Genomic DNA, 24,586 nt, shown 5'->3' with positions numbered 1-24,586 from the left:
GGGCAGATAATGTGCAGGTTTCTGATCAGCAGCTGGTGACAGTATGTTGTATTGTGTATTGTTATATATAGTGCAACTAAACATATGTAGATGTGTAATACCACTTTATACATTGTGTATAATAAGATCATCAATGTAAAGTGTAGGTAGAACATTACTGCTGCCATGAACTGCACTATTAGTACTGTACGAACGTCTATTATCTACCAGACTGCACTTACAGATTATGAAAACGGCGAAGATAGACAGAAACATTGTAAATTTTCAATCCCGATGTCGATATAAAAAACGTTTCCTCGGGTGCATCTTCGTTTATCATGGAAGGTCGAACTTTGGTGTAATAAGTGTCGAACCACTAGGGAAAAATAAAGATCTGTTAATAATCAGTACAGCAAGAATTCTCCATATAGTAACTCAATCTGTAACTTTGATCTAATAACACACCCTTTCTTCTTCTTCTGTGAGGGCGAATGTGGCCACTTGTGTAGCAGTTTTGTGATGCTTCACTCCTACAACAACAAGCTTTTCAGAGGTTCCCTCCGATGTGAAGTTGTGAGGAACCCTCTTGTGCCATTCCTCAACCTAGGAATATGAAGATATAACATCAACATTAAAGACCACTTTTATATTTTAAAGTTTAAGTCATCAACATCCAATAGTACTTACAGTCATATTAGCAACCACTCCAGGTCTTTGCAGATGTTTCAGAATGAGCAAAGCCTCCAGGTAGTAGAGAATGTTGAGCTGATGTTTGACAGTTAGTGTTTTAGCAGTAGAAGCACGATGGATGCAATTCAAAAATTCTGGTTTTGCAACCTCCAGTAGCCGGCGGCAGTCCTCTGGCTGCAAGGAATCTGTCGTCAATGTGTTAAACCTGCAGATCATATAAGAAAAATGTGGATTAAAAATGAAGTAAATTGAAAAGTCACAAATTAGTGTAGCAAGAATACTATAAAGTCAAAACCTAAATGTCATTCATGTTTATTGCTCTCACCTTTTGACGACCCTTTCCTTTGACACGCCTTTGCTCAGTTTTTTCCAAATTGCATTCGTTACGTTGAGAAAATGGACGCAGGCTTGAAAGAGCGGTGGATCATTTGCTGCCACATTGGTGGCTGTTGTTTTATAACCAATAAATCTCCTCAAATTTCTTAGATAATTAAATATTGTTTTGTTACAGAGACCCAGTTCTCTTAGTTTATATAGCCTAGGGGACTAAGGGGGCCTGAGATATGAAATGATGAATATAGGGTATCCAGGTATCAGCCTCCTGGGGCTTTATGCCGCCTGTGATTGATAATTTTGAAGGGGTGTTTCTCCGCTTACAAATGGGTCAGTGATGCCAAATTTAAACCGCATACACTTCAGAGTCCCCCCTGTTCAACTGTACCAGTCTCATAATTGTGGGTCCCCAGGAAGGACACTGCATTGAGCCAAGGGCGCTAGCACCTTGCAATAGCTCTCATAAAACCTTCAACAACTTAAAGTGAGTCTGGCCCTTCCAAGGGCCCCAAAGGCCCAGGTGCCTAATAGAGAACTTGAAGCCCCCACCCTCCTCTTTCCAAGGAGTCCTTCCTCGCTTCTCTACGGCCTTGCACTGTAGAGTTATGCCCAACTGAATGATGTTTCCCCATCCACCCTTTTCAGGCCTACCTTTCTGGAAGCAGGGGTGGGAGGGCTGAAACCTCGATTTCTCCGATTCTAGAGGGGCTATTGATTAGCTTTCAATGTCACCTGAAAGCTGAGATTATCTGCTAAAGGTTAAGGCCAAAGCCAGAGTCTGGGATACTCTTGGACCCATAAGAGCAAGAAAATGCCTCTAGCATGTGCAGTTTTGTCGGTAAGGCCTTAGGACGTAATAGGACAATATGAATGTCGATATCTCTTGCTCTCCTGGGTCTATTACAATTCCAGTGGTACCCTGAAAAGCTGAGACTCTCCTTTAAATTATGACCCCTCTATATAGCCTAGGGGACTAAGGGGGCCTGACATATGAGATGATGAATATAGGGTATCCAGGTATAAGCCTCCTGGGGCTTTATGCCGCCTGTGATTGATAATTTTGAAGGGGTGTTTTTCCGCTTACAAATGGGTCAGTGATGCCAAATTTTAACCGCATACACTTCAGAGTCCCCCCTGTTCAACTGTACCAGTCTCATAATTGTGGGTCCCCAGGAAGGGCACTGCATTGAGCCAAGGGCGCTAGTACCTTGCAATAGCTCTCATAAAACCTTCAACAACCTAAAGTGAGTCTGGCCCTTCCAAGGGCCCCAAAGGGCCAGGTGCCTAATAGAGAACTTGAAGCCCCCACCCTCCTCTTTCCAAGGAATCCTTCCTCACTTCTCTACGGCCTTGCACTGCAAAGTTATGCCCAACTGAATGATGTTCCCCCATCCACCCTTTTCAGGCCTACCTTTCTGGAAGCAGGGGTGGGTGGCTGAAACCTCGATTTCTCCGATTCTGGAGGGGCTATTGATTAGCTTTCAATGTCCCCTGAAAGCTGAGATTGTCTGCTAAAGTTTAAGGCCAAAGCCAGAGTCTGGGATACTCTTGGACCCATAACAGCAAGAAAATGCCTCTAGCATGTGCAGTTTTGTCGGTAAGGCCTTAAGACGTAATAGGACGATATGAATGTCGATATCTCTTGCTCTCCTGGGTTTATTACAATTCCAGTGGTACCCTGAAAGAGCTGAGACTCTCCTTTAAATTATGACCCCTCTATAAAGCCTGGAGGACTAAGGGGGCCTGAGATATGAGATGATGAATATAGGGTATCCAGGTATAAGCCTCCTGGGGCTTTATGCCGCCTGTGATTGATAATATTCAAGGGGTGTTTCTCCGCTTACAAATGGGTCAGTGATGCCGAATTTAAACCGCATACACTTCAGAGTCCCCCCTGTTCAACTGTACCAGTCTCATAATTGTGGGTCCCCAGGAAGGGCATTGCATTGAGCCAAGGGCGCTAGCACCTTGCAATAGCTCTCATAAAACCTTCAACAACTTAAAGTGAGTCTGGCCCTTCCAAGGGCCCCAAAGGCCCAGGTGCCTAATAGAGAACTTGAAGCCCCCACCCTCCTCTTTCCAAGGAGTCCTTCCTCGCTTCTCTACGGCCTTGCACTGTAGAGTTATGCCCAACTGAATGATGTTCCCCCATCCACCCTTTTCAGGCCTACCTTTCTGGAAGCAGGGGTGGGGGGCTGAAACCTCGATTTCTCCGATTCTGGAGGGGCTATTGATTAGCTTTCAATGTTCCCTGAAAGATGGGATTGTCTGCTAAAGTTTAAGGCCAAAGCCAGAGTCTGGGATACTCTTGGACCCATAAGAGCAAGAAAATGCCTCTAGCATGTGCAGTTTTGTCGGTAAGGCCTTAAGACGTAATAGGACGATATGAATGTCGATATCTCTTGCTCTCCTGGGTTTATTACAATTCCAGTGCTACCCTGAAAGAGCTGGGACTCTCCTTTAAATTATGACCCCTCTATATAGCCTAGGGGACTAAGGGGGCCTGAGATATGAAATGATGAATATAGGGTATCCAGGTATCAGCCTCCTGGGGCTTTATGCCGCCTGTGATTGATAATTTTGAAGGGGTGTTTCTCCGCTTACAAATGGGTCAGTGATGCCAAATTTAAACCGCATACACTTCAGAGTCCCCCCTGTTCAACTGTACCAGTCTCATAATTGTGGGTCCCCAGGAAGGACACTGCATTGAGCCAAGGGCGCTAGCACCTTGCAATAGCTCTCATAAAACCTTCAACAACTTAAAGTGAGTCTGGCCCTTCCAAGGGCCCAAAAGGCCCAGGTGCCTAATAGAGAACTTGAAGCCCCCACCCTCCTCTTTCCAAGGAGTCCTTCCTCGCTTCTCTACGGCCTTGCACTGCAGAGTTATGCCCAACTGAATGATGTTCCCCCATCCACCCTTTTCAGGCCTACCTTTCTGGAAGCAGGGGTGGGGGGCTGAAACCTCGGTTTCTCCGATTCTGGAGGGGCTATTGATTAGCTTTCAATGTTCCCTGAAAGATGAGATTGTCTGCTAAAGTTTAAGGCCAAAGCCAGAGTCTGGGATACTCTTGGACCCATAAGAGCAAGAAAATGCCTCTAGCATGTGCAGTTTTGTCGGTAAGGCCTTAAGACGTAATAGGACGATATGAATGTCGATATCTCTTGCTCTCCTGGGTCTATTACAATTCCAGTGGTACCCTGAAAGAGCTGGGACTCTCCTTTAAATTATGACCCCTCTATATAGCCTAGGGGACTAAGGGGGCCTGAGATATGAAATGATGAATATAGGGTATCCAGGTATCAGGCTCCTGGGGCTTTATGCCGCCTGTGATTGATAATTTTGAAGGGGTGTTTCTCCGCTTACAAATGGGTCAGTGATGCCAAATTTAAACCGCATACACTTCAGAGTCCCCCCTGTTCAACTGTACCAGTCTCATAATTGTGGGTCCCCAGGAAGGACACTGCATTGAGCCAAGGGCGCTAGCACCTTGCAATAGCTCTCATAAAACCTTCAACAACTTAAAGTGAGTCTGGCCCTTCCAAGGGCCCCAAAGGCCCAGGTGCCTAATAGAGAACTTGAAGCCCCCACCCTCCTCTTTCCAAGGAGTCCTTCCTCGCTTCTCTACGGCCTTGCACTGCAGAGTTATGCCCAACTGAATGATGTTTCCCCATCCACCCTTTTCAGGCCTACCTTTCTGGAAGCAGGGGTGGGAGGGCTGAAACCTCGATTTCTCCGATTCTGGAGGGGCTATTGATTAGCTTTCAATGTCCCCTGAAAGCTGAGATTATCTGCTAAAGGTTAAGGCCAAAGCCAGAGTCTGGGATACTCTTGGACCCATAACAGCAAGAAAATGCCTCTAGCATGTGCAGTTTTGTCGGTAAGGCCTTAGGACGTAATAGGACAATATGAATGTCGATATCTCTTGCTCTCCTGGGTCTATTACAATTCCAGTGGTACCCTGAAAGAGCTGAGACTCTCCTTTAAATTATGACCCCTCTATAAAGCCTGGAGGACTAAGGGGGCCTGAGATATGAGATGATGAATATAGGGTATCCAGGTATAAGCCTCCTGGGGCTTTATGCCGCCTGTGATTGATAATATTCAAGGGGTGTTTCTCCGCTTACAAATGGGTCAGTGATGCCGAATTTAAACCGCATACACTTCAGAGTCCCCCCTGTTCAACTGTACCAGTCTCATAATTGTGGGTCCCCAGGAAGGGCATTGCATTGAGCCAAGGGCGCTAGCACCTTGCAATAGCTGTCATAAAACCTTCAACAAATTAAAGTGAGTCTGGCCCTTCCAAGGGCCCCAAAGGCCCAGGTGCCTAATAGAGAACTTGAAGCCCCCACCCTCCTCTTTCCAAGGAGTCCTTCCTCACTTCTCTACGGCCTTGCACTGCAGAGTTATGCCCAACTGAATGATGTTCCCCCATCCACCCTTTTCAGGCCTACCTTTCTGGAAGCAGGGGTGGGGGGCTGAAACCTCGATTTCTCCGATTCTGGAGGGGCTATTGATTAGCTTTCAATGTTCCCTGAAAGATGGGATTGTCTGCTAAAGTTTAAGGCCAAAGCCAGAGTCTGGGATACTCTTGGACCCATAAGAGCAAGAAAATGCCTCTAGCATGTGCAGTTTTGTCGGTAAGGCCTTAAGACGTAATAGGACGATATGAATGTCGATATCTCTTGCTCTGCTGGGTTTATTACAATTCCAGTGGTACCCTGAAAGAGCTGGGACTCTCCTTTAAATTATGACCCCTCTATATAGCCTAGGGGACTAAGGGGGCCTGAGATATGAAATGATGAATATAGGGTATCCAGGTATCAGCCTCCTGGGGCTTTATGCCGCCTGTTATTGATAATTTTGAAGGGGTGTTTCTCCGCTTACAAATGGGTCAGTGATGCCAAATTTAAACCGCATACACTTCAGAGTCCCCCCTGTTCAACTGTACCAGTCTCATAATTGTGGGTCCCCAGGAAGGACACTGCATTGAGCCAAGGGCGCTAGCACCTTGCAATAGCTCTCATAAAACCTTCAACAACTTAAAGTGAGTCTGGCCCTTCCAAGGGCCCCAAAGGCCCAGGTGCCTAATAGAGAACTTGAAGCCCCCACCCTCCTCTTTCCAAGGAGTCCTTCCTCGCTTCTCTACGGCCTTGCACTGCAGAGTTATGCCCAACTGAATGATGTTCCCCCATCCACCCTTTTCAGGCCTACCTTTCTGGAAGCAGGGGTGGGGTGGCTGAAATGTGATCAGACAGCAATTGAAGGGAGCTCCTAAGATATTCTCTCACTACAAAATGTTTTGTAACCTCCTACAAGGAAAGGTCTTTTATTATCTGTGGGCAGTGTTTTACTGCAATATATCAATCCCCTGACCAATAGATAAAACTCTGCTAACTTCTACATTTCAAGAGAGACTTAGGTGAAATCATTTAAGATTCTGAAAATTACTATTTGATTCCTCAGGGACAGGTACGTTGTTTCAGATCCCTATGTAAAATGACAACTATATCATAAATGATCTTGTGTCTCAGCACCCAGGAAATTCTAACACAAATTTGGTTTAGAGAAAAAACAAAAATTCTATACAATCATGATTCTTTTCCATGATAATTCATGAGGTAAAAGAAAGTTTATTCAGGTCCCTATGTAAAATAATGTAACTATGTAATAGCTACACAGGCCATTGTATAAATAAATGTTGATGTTGATGATGAGGGGACAACATTTGTCTAACAAACTGAGTAGTTAGACAATGTTTCAGTAAATATTTGTTTTAATTCATATCGGTATTTATCTCACATTGTCTGATTGTCATCATCCTTAGAACACAATTGAACGCATTTGCGGTTTAAATATTTATTTATATTACTCGCTCCATAATTCCTCCCCCAGCCAAGTATACTCAAGTCAGCTGTGAATTATTTAAATCCTGGGGCTTTATTTATATATGTCTGCTCATTGTCCCTTTCAGCAAGAAAAGGGCTATTGAAGATCCCTACTCTTTAGATGAAATATTGCATCTCATGGCTCTGAGCTAGGGATGTAAATCTGTTGGGTGTGAGATGTGCTTTGTGTAAATATGTCTGGAGCCACAAATCTGATGGGAATACCTGAGAGACACCTTTATTAGCCATTTCCTTTCACAACACTCTCGCTGCACATGAATGAGCCCTGTAGATACTTTGTGTAAATATCCAGACAATGTCTGTAGCTGCTCCATTAAGGCAGCAAGAAAATTATATGAGCTGCCACAAAATGCAAAATTCAGATAACAAAGCAAATGCAGGCTTTTTAATGGAATGTTCCCATATCCCTGAATTGGGAACATATATAAAATAAAGTGTCACAATAACCTTGTTTTAGAATCTCCTGTGCTGCATACATACATCATTTACAAGTCAAAATGTCATTCTAGTGTTAATGAGTTAGAAGTGACTCAGGAATCTCTTGTCTTCAAAACTTTAAATTTTTACACCTTTTGCAAATTATCCTGAGGTTGTCTCTGGTTCATTTTGTAAGCTACCACTATAAAGTCCTCTAAAAGCTCCATTATGAAAGCATTTGCAATCAAGAAAGATCTCCTTCCATTTTGCTAAACTAAAATCCTGCCTTTCCTATCATAATGGAGGCCATCCAGAAAAAGTAAGTGGTATTTATCTGTGTATGTTTGAACTCAACTATTTTGAACAATGTTAGCTACCATTTGGGGTTATGGCAAAAAAAACAAACAAAAAAAAAAAAAAACACTTCTTTTAACATGTTCACTTTAATGTGTGTATTAATATATATACGTGCAAAAGTGATGCACGATCTTAGCTTCTCACAAAAGTGTAAATACAATATTACATATGTTTTTGTTTATAATTGTTTCCTTTTATATAGAATTACAAACAACTGCCATGTATGCATGTATTAGCATTTCAGTTATTTTTGTTGGCAAAAACACATAGGGATAGTAAACTGAGTTTGAGATGTTGCTTATAGCAACCAGATTCTAGCTCTCATTTATTTAGTACATTCTATTATCCAGTTGTCCAATAAATATATATTTCTATTGCATATAAATGTTGTATTTAAACCAATTTTATTTAGAGATCTGTAAATATATGTAGCTAGCAGCCTGTATTTATTATATACAATTACAAATTGTATATATATTTTTTGGGGGCAAAACACATAGGGATAGTAAACTGAGTTTGAGATGTTGCTTATAGCAACCAGATTCTAGCTCTCATTTATTTAGTACATTCTATTATCCAGTTGTCCAATAAATATATATTTCTATTGCATATAAATGTTGTATTTAAACCAATTTTATTTAGAGATCTGTAAATATATGTAGCTAGCAGCCTGTATTTATTATATACAATTACAAATTGTATATATATTTTTTGGGGGCAAAACACATAGGGATAGTAAACTGAGTTTGAGATGTTGCTTATAGCAACCAGATTCTAGCTATCATTTATTTAGTACATTCTATTGTATATAATGTCGTCTTTGAAAAACTAATATTTTGCTTTTTTGGCAGGTCTCACAGAACTCCACTGGTCTGCAAGTTCTGTGAGAAACTAGACACAAATTTATCAGTCCATCTCCAACGAGTGTGCCAGAAGAAGGCAGATCCTTCAAGCATCCCCATTTTGGTAGAGGAAGCTCGTTCCAACATGAGGAAGATGTTGGAAAAGCTCAGCATAGTTAACTATACTGACAACAGATTCAGAACCTTCAGTGCGGCACACATGGAGGAGCTGGTCAGGTTTTTTGAGCAGTCTGGAGTTTACGTTAAAGGAAAACCCTCACCAACCCCAGCACGGTCTGTAAAGATTGTATTGGTTATTTCTAATTACAATCTGTTTCCATAGCTTCACATAACTTCAGGTTTCCATTAAAGCAACAATGTAATAATTAATAGTATTACTATTTATAAGATAACTGATAATATATCTTGCACCTGTCAATGCTACCCCCCCCCCCCACCCATTCTTATAATTTGCAGAATTGTCAGGGCCTTGTATTATCATCATCATCACCATTTATTTATATAACCTGTTCATTTCTTATTTGTTACATAATGTGTCCTTAGGCCTCTGCAAAAACACAACCAAATTAAGGACAGACGTCCATCAGTTAATGTTGATACAGATGGGGAAGATGATGATGAAATTCATAATGAAAATCAAGCAATGTAAGTAAAGTGGATCATACATTTGTTCCTTCGTTTCTCACTCTCTCTATCATTGGGCTTCATTTGTTACCAATATTTGGACGCAATGATAATATAACTTGTTTTGTTTGTCTTTAATTCCAGTGATAACGCACCAAACTGGAGTGTTCCACTAAGCAAGAAGATGTCTGAAGCTGGTTTGTACGACAAACACAGCAAGGAGCATCCCATCCTTGAAGGATTCCAAAAGCACTTGACACATACCTTGAATGTGGAGTTCTGTGAGACCTGTGAGACCTGCCAAAAAAGCAAAATATTAGTTTTTCAAAGACGACATTATATACAATAGAATGTACTAAATAAATGATAGCTAGAATCTGGTTGCTATAAGCAACATCTCAAACTCAGTTTACTATCCCTATGTGTTTTGCCCCCAAAAAATATATATACAATTTGTAATTGTATATAATAAATACAGGCTGCTAGCTACATATATTTACAGATCTCTAAATAAAATTGGTTTAAATACAACATTTATATGCAATAGAAATTGCCAGCAGGAGGTACAAATTTTAGTAGTAATAAACAATTACATTATCTTGTATTTCCTATCATAATCATCAGCCATTTATATGTTGCATAGTCAGTAATGTTCAGTGATGGGTCCTTTATATACAACAGACTCGCGCTCCATGCCTACATATAAACATTACCATTTTTCTCTTAATATCCCGTACACTGTATACAACATTACTTTCCTATATAGAACCCATAGTATTGGTTGCTGTTATTGGAATGTACTTTATATCAGCTTCATTTTATTTCAGCATGGTATTTAATCTCATTTTTCTCTCTTTTTAATCTTAGGTGGAAAATGTCGCAAGGTACTTGTTCTACATGGACAGCACAAAAGTCTCCTTGGATTTTGTACTGGACATTGAAAAAACAATCCAGTATTTTAATAAGCTTAGAGAAACTGGACTAACGAACCAGACTGCTGCAAACTATCTTAAGAGCTTGAAGAGGTTTGTTCAGTACCAGATCACATCCACCAACCTGGTGCTTCAAAACAAGGACCTGTTTGAAGCCTTTCAATCTTTTATGAATCGGACAAAGGACATCCAAGGGGCCATCAATAAAGCCGTCTCAAAGGAGATCGTGGCAAAAAGGTAACACTCAAGCACGGATTCAGGGGCAGGCACAGTTTTACTTCAGGTATACATAGTTTTGTTCCTCATAGACCTCTCCGACAAGGGTAAAGGAAATTGCTTTTAAATAACTATTCAAAAGATACACATAAGCTCTAGGTAGAAACTGTGCACTGCAACAGTCAGGGTGTCTAGGTACCTACAACAGCTCCTCGGCTGTCCTACATTATTGTACAATTATATTATAACTGCTGCATGTGTAATCATTCTTGTATGTATTATTTACAGGTACGACTTGCTGAGTGATGACATTAAACCCCCAGAGGAGTACCGTAAGCTTCTGGCGGTGGCAAAGCCTGGATTTCTTGAAGCCATTGAGAAAGCTAAAACAGATCAGAAGCTTGAGGAAAAAGAGAAGCTGACAATCCTCTACTATCTGGAGGCTGTGGTCATTCTCAAGCACCTGCAACGACCGGGTGTAGTGCAGAACATGACAGTAAGTAACACCCTAATACCTGACCTCTGTTTCCTCCAGGTAAACTGTAGATAAGTTAAATGACTTTATCATCTGCAGGTGACTGAGTGGCTGCAAAGGAAACGCCATCAGCGCAATCTTGGAGATGAAGTGGTAAACACTACTGTTGTTGGTGTGAAGAACCATAAGACATCCACGCAGCAAGTTGCTACTTTTGTACTTCAGCAGGATGAGGAAATGGTGCGTATCAAATATTTGTATTTTTCTAATGTACCTCTTCTAGTATATTCTAAGCCACAAGGAATATCCCTTGTCCAACACTCCTCCATATGTACACAACTGTAAACTAGCTAATCTGTGCAGTGTCTTTAGACGTTACAATTTCTAAAAAGTCTTAAAAAAAACACAACTTGTTTGGCATATATATATATATATATATGATATAGTGTTATATAGAAATATATGTATAATATACATATTTTCCCAGGGGTATGAGATAGCTCTGTATTTTGTATCAAATTTGAAAGTAAAGTGTTTTACCTCAAATTTTACGATTTTGAAAAAGTAAATAAGATTCCTTTCATTAAAAAATAAATAAATAGATATGACATGTCATTCAAGTAACTATTGTGTCTGCAAAGGTAACATTTGTTTCTCTTTCCTTTCAGTGGTTTGATGTTTATTTCAAGAAGATCAGAACCACATTCTTCAAGAACAACCAGGACAGCGCATATTTTTTCATCTCAACAACGGGTGAAAAAATATATAATGCATCCAATGACCTCTCAAGGTTCCACCAAAAGTAAGTGAAGATGACTTGTTTATCTGCACGTAACATAGCTATATTACATTTCTCATGGGGGGATAAACACATTGGAGATACGCAAAAACATTGGTCAATTTTGCTACCATACTCTTAACATTTTCATTACTTTACTATACTTTATTTTCCCTTTCTAGATTTAATCTGAAACCCATCACAAGCCAGGAAATCCGCCGCGTTATGGAAACTTATGTGTCCTCTAAGTTCTCGGATGGCCAAGAGAGTGCATTTGCCAAGTATTTGGCACATTCGGATGCCACCGCAGAGCGGTTTTATCGGATGAAAAACATAGAGGACCTGGTGATGGCCTCAGAAATTTTAAATAGCACGATTCCCAAGGAACCACCTCAAGCATCGACAAAGTAAATATATTATTAGGGGAAACTGCACTATAATTCATTGTCCAGAAACACATATAACATTGACTTTGAATTTTCAGAACTGCTGAATCTTCTTCGACCAAAAGAAACCGAGAGGTAGAAGAGGAAGATGATGTTGAGGTATCCCAATCTCCCCAAAAAAGGATGAAAGATGATGTATACTCGTCATTCATCCTGACATATCCCCTTCTCATGGACCGTGAAGTTCCACCTCTTAAAGAGTGCCTGCAACTTCCTAGAGGTCGTTTTTGCTACGACAAGTGGCGGAAGGCGCAGAATAAGATGCGAATGGAGGATATTATTGGTAAGAAATTCTACATTCTTTTGTTTCTAAAACTAAATTGTTTCCCCTAAAAAGGCTAAATAATGTGTTGGATTTCTTTAATTCAAACCCATACAAGATTGACAGCCCTTTGATTATGCACTATTAAAATGTTTTTTAGCCATTCTAATATTTGTTTTGTCAATTTTCTTCAGGTCGTTTTCGGACAAGGCTTCCAGAGGAACGTCAAATTATTAAATATGTTGAGCTCCAGGGATGGAAACAAAACATCCCGAGAACCTGTGAGATTTTAGCGAACTGGAAGCCACAGCGTCCGAAAGACCAAAAAGACAACAAGGATGTAGAGCATCTGATCTCCCGTCAGGAATGGAAGGGTCTGGCAATCATTCCAGATGAAACTAAAGGAGAGAAAGTGGTTGCCACCAGGCTGTTTCGGAAAGGGGAGATCTTATGCGACTACCATGGAACTTTAATATCCCATGATGAAGGGGAAAGAAGATTAAAAACAACCCAAATGGGAGAAATGGGGTACCTATACTTTTTTAAAGACTCAAAGCAAAAACGTTTGTGTGTGGACGCAACAACTGCGCCATGCAGTTGTCACCCACACCTTCAATCGACTTTTGGTAGAAAAATCAATCATTCAAGACACAAGTTCAACATTAAGCCAATATCTTTAATCCTTTTCAACAATTCCATATCTTCAATATTACTGATGGCGTCAGAGGACATCAGTCCTGGAGTGGAACTGCTCTTTGATTATGGAGTTACAAAAGCCTCCTTTGGAGGGGAAGGGGCTGACCTCTCTTTTCTAGACGATTAGTTTTTTGTGTCCTGGTTTAAAATATTGTTTGGGTTATTTTCAAATTTTTAATATGTTCATAAATAGTTGCACCTATATCATTAACTGTTAATTATGTATTAATATCACCAGTTGTCCAATAAATATATAACTTTATTGAATATCACTGTAGTTTTTATTTAGATACTGTAAATATAAGGTTGTCTTTAAAAATATGTATCTCTATATAACATTAATCTTTTCAAACTGTTGCAGTGATGTGTATATATATATATATTTACCCAATTCCTATATATATCCGTCTCCTCCTGCACAGTGTATAATGGTCATATGGACAGAATATTAAAGGGGAGGTCACATGTGACCTGGTGGCTTTTAGCACATCATATATTTATATACCGCAGTGCTGTACAGATAGCTCAGTCTCACTTGGCATCTGACCTAGAACCCTCTCCCAGGGAGCTGACACTCTTAGTGAGTGCATAAAGGGCTCCCTACATATAAGGTTGTCTTTGAAAAGCCGAGTGTGTCATCAAAACAGATGTAGTGTCTTAGATTCTCACAGATGTGTACAGAGAAGATTTCCTGTGAAGCTGATTGTTGTAGAATGGTCTGAGTTCAAATGAAGAAGAGGCTGGAGAGCTGTGAAAAAATGTCCTTACTATGTGGTATGTGCTGAGAACTGAACATGGCTGCCAGGTATTTCCTGTGCCAGTGTTACACTTCCTATGTCACTGCCTGCACACTTGTTTTTTTTAAGAAACAGGCTTTGTAAACACCAATATACCTTTATAACCAACACTTCCTAGGCATCAGCTGCCAAATGTGACAAGTCAGATGGTTCAGTGGGACTTTTTAATCTTAGGTGGAAAATGTCGCAAGGTACTTGTTCTACATGGACAGAACAAAAGTCTCCTTGGATTTTGTACTGGACATTGAAAAAACCATCCAGTATTTTAACAAGCTTAGAGAAACTGGACTAACGAACCAGACTGCTGCAAACTATCTTAAGAGCTTGAAGAGGTTTGTTCAGTACCAGATCACATCCACCAACCTGGTGCTTCAAAACAAGGACCTGTTTGAAGCCTTTCAATCTTTTATGAATCGGACAAAGGACATCCAAGGGGCCATCAATAAAGCCGTCTCAAAGGAGATCGTGGCAAAAAGGTAACACTCAAGCACGGATTCAGGGGCAGGCACAGTTTTACTTCAGGTATACATAGTTTTGTTCCTCATAGACCTCTCTGACAAGGGTAAAGGAAATTGCTTTTAAATAACTATTCAAAAGATACACATAAGCTCTAGGTAGAAACTGTGCACTGCAACAGTCAGGGTGTCTAGGTACCTACAACAGCTCCTCGGCTGTCCTACATTTTTGTACAATTATATTATAACTGCTGCATGTGTAATCATTCTTGTATGTATTATTTACAGGTACAACTTGCTGAGTGATGACATTAAACCCCCAGAGGAGTACCGTAAGCTTCTGGCGGTGGCAAAGCCTGGATTTCTTGAAGCCATTGAGAAAGCTAAAACAGATCAGAAGCTTGAGGAAAAAAGAGAAGCTGACAATCCTCTACTATCTGGAGGCTGTGGTCATTCTCAAGCACCTGCAACGACCGGGTGTAGTGCAGAACATGACAGTAAGTAACACCCTAATACCTGACCTCTGTTTCCTCCAGGTAAACTGTAGATAAGTTAAATGACTTTATCATCTGCAGGTGACTGAGTGGCTGCAAAGGAAACGCCATCAGCGCAATCTTGGAGATGAAGTGGTAAACACTACTGTTGGTGTGAAGAACCATAAGACATCCACGCAGCAAGTTGCTACTTTTGTACTTCAGCAGGATGAGGAAATGGTGCGTATCAAATATTTGTATTTTTCTACTGTACCTCTTCTAGTATATTCTAAGCCACAAGGAATATCCCTTGTCCAACACTCCTCCATATGTACACAACTGTAAACTAGCTAATCTGTGCAGTGTCTTTAGACGTTACAATTTCTAAAAAGTCTTAAAAAAAACACAACTTGTTTGGCATATATATATATATATATATATATATATATATATATGTAACGCCCCCTAGTGGCGTGTTAGTAAAGCCTTAATGGAGTGTAAGAAAAACCTATGATTTATGTTACATAACATCTGGATAACATTAAGAACTGTGCAGGAGGAGTAATAAGATATTTGCAACCATATTCGTATTGCTGATTAAGAACTGTGCTGGAGAGAGTGAGGAGCTGTACATATATTTCTTTATTGATGAAACCAATATGATTATCGTGCTGGAGGAAGAGGAGTGTAAATAAAGAGTTTAATTTGTTATAGAGATGGTCTGGCGCCCAAATTTATTGTGACTTTTATTACACTGCATCACCTGTGTCCCACTAACTACAGAGAAACACCTGCATGTGCAGGGACCCCCTGATCATTTACACCCATGGCCCATCAGCTAGCCTGGGCTTGAGAAGGAGGTGCACTGTGTACCCATTGCACCACACAATACACACAGTGACAGGGGGTTACATATATATATATATATATATATATATATATATATATATATATATATATATATATATGATATAGTGTTATATAGAAATATATGTATAATATACATATTTTCCCAGGGGTATGAGATAGCTCTATTTTGTATCAAATTTGAAAGTAAAGTATTTTACCTCAAATTTTACGATTTTGAAAAAGTAAATAAAATTTGGTAAAAGTTGGTAAAGATATACACAGAAGTGTATTCAGATCCCAGTGCAATGTCTGTGAGAAGCCGAGAGCTTTTGCACAATTGGTGAATATCTTAAGCTTCTCACAGATATCTGTACATTGGATACATATTTTGGAAAAAACCTTTTTTATTTCAAAAGTATAAAAATCACATCAAAAGAATTTCTTTGGATCAGCTTGGCAGGGTGTTTTAGATATGCGCTACTTAAATTGTTGTGTTTAATAAATACACATTTTCTAAAAAAAAAAAAATAACTCATGCAGTTTGTGTGCCATTAATATATCAACTTTACTGCAAAATACTCCACTTTGATTATGGAGTTAGAAAAGCCTCCTTTGGAGGGGAAGGGGCTCCTTTAGTAGGAAAAATTCTATCAGGACAAATTATACCTCACTGTACAATGAACTCAATAAAGTGGTAACTACAGGTAGAAATGCTGTTGGTGGGACAGCTCCTCACTAGGTAGAACTGCTTTCACATTTGTCAGAACTGTATTTTTTGGTCAGGCTCGCATGGAAATTGCAGATTTCTATGAGAAAATGTACACACTGTGCACTCAAAAATTCATAAACTCTGAGGCGCTAGTTAACATCTTGGAAGCAATTTTAAAAAAGTACAACCATTCACCATCCTATACTGTCTCCACTAGAAAATGGTTTCCAGCGTGAAGTAGATGTTCTTGCGCATCTGTTAAAGGCTCAGAGCCTGATCTATGCATGGAAGTTCCTCCTTTCCTTAGTATATTTGCACAATGCCCACACTAAACTACAGACTTGGGGACAGATATCTGAGAAACAAAAAGACCAAGAAACACTTATTTGGAGGGCAGTCACAGAAGGCCCTACAGCCTTCACATCTCTTTATGGCTTTCGGCCAAGATCAAGTGCAGTTGTGGCAGATCAGCACTTGCCTCTTTGGTTAGAGGGCTGGAATGCAGCTTTGAAAGGTTGGGACAAATGTGCATCTGGACTGGCAATCCAGGGGGCCATAAATCACGGGTCAGGAGACCTTAATACAGATATGTGATTCTGTTGGCACCCACGCACTTTTGATCACTTTCCCTAAGTGGCGGAAGGCGCAGAATAAGATGCGAATGGAGGATATTATTGGTAAGAAATTCTACATTCTTTTGTTTCTAAAACTAAATTGTTTCCCCTAAAAAGGCTAAATAATGTGTTGGATTTCTTTAATTCAAACCCATACAAGATTGACAGCCCTTTGATTATGCACTATTAAAATGTTTTTTAGCCATTCTAATATTTGTTTTGTCAATTTTCTTCAGGTCGTTTTCGGACAAGGCTTCCAGAGGAACGTCAAATTATTAAATATGTTGAGCTCCAGGGATGGAAACAAAACATCCCGCGAACCTGCGAGATTTTAGTGAACTGGAAGCCACAGGGTCCAAAAAAGACAACAAGGATGTAGAGCATCTGATCTCCCGTCAGGAATGGAAGGGTCTGGCATTTATTCCAGATGAAACTAAAGGAAAGAAAGTGGTTGCCACCAGGCTGTTTCGGAAAGGGGAGATCTTATGCGACTACCATGAAACTTTAATATCCCATGATGAAGTGGAAAGAAGATTAAAAACAACCCAAATGGGAGAAAGTCTATGACCTTATTACACACAATGATATCTCAGCAGCACCAATAGACAGTGCAAAAACGGCTGATTAAACCTGTTTTTAGTGGTTCTTCATCTCACTCAGCTATTGTGACACTGCTGAAAATCGTACTACAATATTATTACAGTGACCCTAACCCTTCCTTCAAACACATAGCATACATGTACAATATGATTCTAATAAAAAAAAAAAAAAATTATTATAATATATATATATATATATACACATACATACATACACACACATAATAGCTCAATATAGATGACTGTTCAAAAGATGAAACTGCAGTATAAATGACTGTCCAGAAACATAACACCTGACCCACTGGGGCCATTGACTTTGTATTCTCATAAATGCTGAATCGACTTCAAGCAAAAGAAACCAGGAGGTGGAAGAGGAAGATGAGGTACAACAAACTCCCCCAGAAAGTATGAAAGATGTATTTTCATCATTTATCCTGACACATCCCCTTCACATGGACGATGAACCTCCACCTTAGAGTGCCTGCACTTTCCTAGAGGACATTATTGCTGCTTCCTTACAATCAGCTGGCTACAGTCAAAGTAACAGCTGCCTCCATGGAGGTGGTTGTCAAAGTACATTGTTACCACAAATATATGGTCTAAACTGTTGGCAGGATGAAATGAATTGTGTGCCCTTCTTACAAACAGAGGATTAGACTAGTTCTTCCGCACTGACTCATTAGTATACACAACCTAAATTACATTTTAATTCCCAGTGGTTCAGTGGGCCTGTCAGACTTGGACTTTAACCGAGTGTTAAATCATAACAATTCTTTTCTAATTTACAAACATTTGTCACCAATTGACTGACTGGTGGACAGTTATCGGATATTTACTGACCCTACGGGCTGCAATCATTCCCTGCCACAAGTACCGTTTCAGAGTGCTTCCAACAAAGTGCTCCTTAAATTGTTCCGTTTAATAAATACATATTTATTTTAAAAAAACACACCTTTTTTGGCATATATATTATATATATGATGTAATGTTATATAGAAATATATGTATAATATACATAGTTTCCCAGGGGTATGTGATAGCTCTGTATTTTGTACAAAATTTGAAAGTAAAGTATTTTACCTCAAATTTTACGATTTTGAAAAAGTAAATAAAATCCCCTTTTCATTAAAAAAATAAATCGATATGAATTATGTCATTCAAGTAACTATTGTGTCTGCAAAGGTCGTTTTTGCTATGACAAGTGGAGGAAGGCGCAGAATAAGATGCGCATGAAGGATATTATTGGTAAGAAATTCTACATTCTAGAATTTCCTTTGTTTCTAAAACTAAATTGTTTCCCCTAAAGAGGCTAAATAATTTGTTGGGTTTCTTTAATTCAAACCCATACAAGATTGACAGCCCTTTGATATTTGTGATATTCTGCCCCTTCCATCACGAGACCTTTCCTCCCCCAGGGACAAACACAATCATTTTTAATCTGAAGGCCCTATTAATCAACTGTAGCTGATTCAGGAAGCTTGAAGAGTCAGTCATAATTTTGTGTTTTAATGAACTGGGTGAGTGGAGGCGAGAATATGGAAGGCAGTTATTTGACACCTGTATGGTATTTTGTATTTATTTTTGTTCTTAAATAAAGCAGCCACTTCTTAATGATGGTTAACTGTAATGTTCAAATGTGCAGTTTATAAATCCGATTTTAAAGCAAATTAACTCCAACTAAAGAGGTTAAACCAGTAAACAGGCCATCTTGGACCCACATGTTACCCAAAGACTAATAAATATTGATATTGCAAGAAAGATTCACACTGCAGTTTGTATGTATTATAGTAATCAATGCTATTCACTTCCATTACAGCTTAAGCTGCCTAAACACAATTATTTTCTAATTTACAAACATTTGTCACTAATTGACTGACTAGTGGACAGTCATGGAAATTCTAATATATTTCAGCAAGATATATTTGGATAAATATTTCTGGTGCATGCACAGAATGGATGGATGGATGATGTCTGTGCTGGCTATGTCATTCCAAAAAAACAGCTTATTCTTGCTGTTGGAAAAAGCAGAGCTGGCGGATGACTGTTAGTGCCGTGAACGTATCTATCTACCAACTATCTGAAACTAGCTCGGGAGTTTGCATTCTTCAGCTTTCCAGGTTCTGGAATGGGGATAAGCCACATTTTGGGGATAAACATATGTTGGTGCCAGGAGGATGCAGGTAAAGGTGGAAGCTACAGAGATGGATATAGCAAGGAACCTGATAAAACAGCACGCTCTATCTACGCATAATGCAGAACCGAGAATGGAGGCCGAGCCATCTCAGATTTGCATGAAACTTCCAACAATGACCAAGTGACCGGTAAAGTCACGTGTGACCCAAATCGCTGGGAAATGCCTTTGAGCAGAAAAACTTGCCACTTTTAAGTATTATCACCTGTTGTCTAATATATATTTTAATTGACTATCAATGTACTTTTTAAAATATAATTTTATTTTATTTACAGATATGTCCTGGGATGCTAGGCCTTTCCTCTGTGCAAGTGTCAGTGGTTGCCGTGCTTCCTCCCCCCCGATACAATCCATTTAATCAATGTAATTTCATTACTGCAGAATTCCACCCAATGTACAATAAAACCATCTTGACATCCCCTGCTGGTTGGTAAATATATTGAATAGGGATCTGAATAAACTTCTGTGGATATCTGTGAGAAGCTGAGTGCTTTTGCACTATTGGTGAATATCTTAGCTTCTCACTGATATGTATCCAAAGCACCCTGCCAAGCTGTAGGTAAAGTATTTTCTCCTCCATAGACCCGAGCCTGGGAGTTAGGGTTATAATCTCCTGGGAAGAAAACAATTACACAGCGCTGAAAAATGGTTCCAGAGAAGTGAATATCACATGATATCAATATCTGAGTGAGAGAAGTTAAAAATATCCAAGGCAATGTAAAATACAATATAACATTTTAATATACAATTAAAAGTCACAATACTCAATATAAAAAGTATATATTACTGCAGTAATAAATTAGAAGATATGATATTGATTATAGATCAATCATAATAGCAAGTGTAAACACAGATGGAACTATTATATAAGATTGTAGATGATCAATCATAATAAGTGTGAACACCAGTGGAACTGTTATGTAAAGATTAGATAATAGGTTAATCTCCACAGTATACGACTTTTGATATATACTTTTGATATTGAGCATTGTGACTTAATTGTATATTAAAATGTTATATTGTATTTTACATTGCCTTGGATATTTTTAACTTCTCTCACTCAGATATTGATATTGTGTGATATTCACTTCTCTGGAACCATTTTTCAATTTGCAAAGAGCTGCATCTCTATCTATCTATCTATCTATCTCCTCTCCTAGGGTGCTGACACTTATATACAAGGCTCTCTTTGAGAAGCTGATTGTTGTAGAATGGTCTGAGGTGAAATGAATAAGAAGAGTCAGGAGAGCTGTGAACACGTCTGTACAATGTGCTATGTGCTGAGAAATGAGCATGGCTGCCAGGTATTTCCTGTCACTCAGCACTTCCTGGTTGGCAGGTGAATGGCAGTGATGTCACTTCCTTCAAACACCCAGCATACATCTACAATAAGGTACGTGTATATACACACTGTACAAGTCTGTGCCCTTATTACACACATGATAACTCAGCAGCACCAATAGACAGTGCAAACGCTGCTGATTAAACCTGTCTAGTAGTTCATCTCACTGCAGCTATTGTGACACTGCTGAAATACTTACTACAATTTTATTACAGTGATGTCACTTCCATCAAACACCCAGCATACATCTACATTAAGGTTCTAATAAAATAAATATATCTCTATTTCTATCCACATACACACATAATAGCCCACTATAAATGACTTTCCAGAAACATATATCATTGACTTTTTGCATTTTCAGAAATGCTGAATCGTCTTCAAGCAAAAGAAACCGAGAGGTGGAAGAGGAAGTTGATGTTAATATGCAACAAACTCCCCAAAAAAAAAGGATGAAAGAAGGTGCCATATCACATAACTTGCAGACAAGTTTATAATTTCTAGTGTGGCATGTTCTGTTCAAAGTTTCATACGTTATTGGATATTTGCTGACCCTACGGCCTGCCCCAAGTACTGTTTCATAGTGCTTCGAACAAAGGGGTACTTAAATTGTTCCATTTAACAAATACATATTATAAAAAAAATACTCATTCAGTTTGTGTGCCATTAGCATGTCAAATTTACTGCAAGTTCTGTGATAGATTTGTGTAAAGTGCATCTGCAAAGAGTGTGCCAGAAGAAGACAGATCACTATTTTGGTAGAGGAAGCTCATTCCAACATGAGGAAGATGTTGGAGAAGCTGAGCCAAGTGGAATATGGCAACGTCAGATTCAGAAACTTCAGTCCGGTGCAAATGGACTAAACACTTATTTTCTAATTTACAAACATTTGTCACTAATTGACTGACAGGTGGACAGTCATGGAAATTGTAATATATTTCAGCAAAATACATTTAGATGACTACTTCTGGAGCATGCACAGAATGGATGGATGCTGATGTCTGTGCTGCTTATTCTGGTGAAAGGTGCAGAATAAGATGTGCATGGAGGATATTATTGGTAGGAAATTCTGCATTCTTTTGTTTCAAAAACTAAATTGTTCCCCCAAATAGGCCAAATATTTTTTTGACTGCTTCCAGAAGAACATCAGATTCTTCGGTACGTTAAGCACCAGAGATGGACACAAAACATCCCCAGCCCGGACGACAGGGCCCTGCTTTTTTTTTCTGTTCCAGAGTCCGTCAGCTGGCGACAGGGTCCCCCCGCAGGACCCAACTGAAAGCCACAGTGTCTGAGTAACCAAAATAACAATATCTGGTCTTTCATCACAAATGGAAGGGTCCGGCAATGTTTCCAGATAAATATAAAGAAGACAAACTGGTTGCCACCAGTTTGGGTTCGGAAAGGGAAATCTTATGTGACTCTCATGGATCTTTAATATATAATGATGAAGGGGATAAAAGAATGAAGATAATCCCATAGGAAGCAATGGGGCACCTGCTTTGTTTTAAAGATTCCAAGGAATAGCGTTGTGTGTGGACACAATAAGTGCACCGTACAGTTGTCACTTGCACCTCAAAGCAACTTTTGGCAAAAAAAAAAAAAATCACTCTAGAAACAAGTACAACATTAAGCCAGTTTCTTACAAACTGTGGACTATAAAAACATAATTAAACCCAGTAACCTCACAGCGACAATACATCGGTCCTGGGGTGGAACTTCTATTTGACTATGGAGTTAAAAAGCCTCTTTTGGAGGGGAAGGGGCCGACTTAGACGATTAGTTTTTTGGTGGACTGTCCTGGTTTAAAATTTTATTTTTTGCTAAATGAATTTTCTTTTAAATATGTTTATTAACAGTTGGTCATTTATTATTAATAGTTTATTATGTATTATCACCAGTTGTCAAATATATATTTTTATTACCATCTATGTGAATATATGAAAAAAAAAAAAAAGTATATATATATATATATATATATATATATATATATACATACACATATATATACACATATATACACACACACACTTTTCAAAGTGTTGCAGTGATAAGTAAATATATACAGCTCCTATATACATCTCCTGTCTCCTCCTGCACAGTGTATAAAGGTCATATGGACATAATATTAATGGGGAGGTCACATGTGACCTGGTGGCTTTTAGCTCCCATATCTCTCTCCTGTTAGAGGCACACATCATATATTTATATACCGCAGCGCTGTACAGATAGCTCAGTCTCACTTGGCCTCTGACCATGAACCCTCTCCCAGGGAGCTGACACTCTTAGTGACTATATACAGGGCTCTACATATAAAAGTTGTCTTTGAAAAGCTGAGCGTTTCTTTGTTTCTTAGCTTCTCACAGACACTGTACATATAACATTTCCTGTGAAACCTTATAAAGCAGAATCACTAATTTCATTATTACCTAAAATTTAGTATAAATTCTTATTTACCATATTTTCTTATGCTGTTGATCTTGAGTGATAGGAGTCTGTAGTCCCTTAACTGTGGCCCACGTCCATCAGCTATCACAGGGAACTGTCTCCGCAGCTTCTGGAAGTCTTCATCCCTCGGTATACCTACAGAGTCTTGAAGACCTTCCCTGTTTGGACATGTATAATGAATATGACACAAGAAATTATAACAGAGGAGATTTTAGAAACAGACACAGGAGAATAAAGGTGCAGCCATGGAGAATGTACTGATGTAAGGAAACATCAGGGACTCACCTTGAACAGCTTGGTCTGTTCTCCTCTGGGTCACTTCTCCTTCCAATCTCGCTCACCAGTCTTGAGCCTGTAAAGTCTCTCTGCAGTGGAGTGAGCAGTGTGATCTTAAGGGGGCACAGTAATGTGTGTGCTGGCACAGGGGGCTTGTGGCAATGTAATGAGAGTGTGATAGCCCCTGTAGTGATGAAGGTGGTGGCAGAATGGCACAGAGTGATGGAGGGGGGCAGGCACACACCTGGGGGGGGGGGGGGTCTGGTCTCTGGAAAAAGCAACATGATGGTAAAGCGCCACAGAATTTGTTAGCTTAACATTATATCTTTATTTATTTAAAAATGAAAATTAAAAAATAAAAAAAAAACACATTCGTGCAAATAAAAAGTGGTGGGGGGCAGGGCAGGTTTGAACAAGGTGCAGGAGTTAAACATTCTACAAAGGAAGAGAAGTATTAGAACATGAGGGCATGTACTGACACTGGGAGGGGGGGTGGATAATTCACTTTAGTGAGTTTTCTGGACAAAATCATGTTACAATGCAAGGGGTGCATATTAGTTTATTTTGCACATAAAGAAAACACTGGCTCTTTTCCTAGATCCACTTTAAATTTCAGTGCACAAATAAGTTTTCAAATATCTGTGTCACACAGACTATGTGCTACTTGAAAGAACAGCCAGTATTTAACTTATGTGCAAAATAAAATAATTTCCAGAAAATTTACTAACACACAAAAAAAATTACAATCTATAGGACAATGGTTTGATACACAAGGGTAAGTGCTACATCATATTAAATATTTGTTCAGCTATAATGCAAAGGTTACAAATTAAATAGTGGCTAACTTCCCCTAATGAA

General features: G+C 39.3%; 1 long non-coding RNA gene across 1 annotated transcript; it reads right to left on the bottom strand.

The window, feature by feature from the left end:
- Positions 1-477: 477 nt before the first annotated feature.
- Positions 478-24,110, bottom strand: LOC142109513 (uncharacterized). The gene is made up of 3 exons (XR_012680408.1): positions 23,462-24,110; positions 667-874; positions 478-582 (listed from the first exon to the last, which is right to left on the bottom strand). It is a non-coding gene; the product is annotated as an uncharacterized LOC142109513 (long non-coding RNA).
- Positions 24,111-24,586: the final 476 nt, after the last annotated feature.

The sequence above is a fragment of the Mixophyes fleayi genome (genome assembly GCF_038048845.1).
Source record: "Mixophyes fleayi isolate aMixFle1 chromosome 2 unlocalized genomic scaffold, aMixFle1.hap1 SUPER_2_unloc_1, whole genome shotgun sequence".
Taxonomy (NCBI): domain Eukaryota; kingdom Metazoa; phylum Chordata; class Amphibia; order Anura; family Limnodynastidae; genus Mixophyes; species Mixophyes fleayi.
Note: the sequence above shows the minus strand (reverse complement) of the source record. Positions and strands in the feature narration are given on the sequence as shown.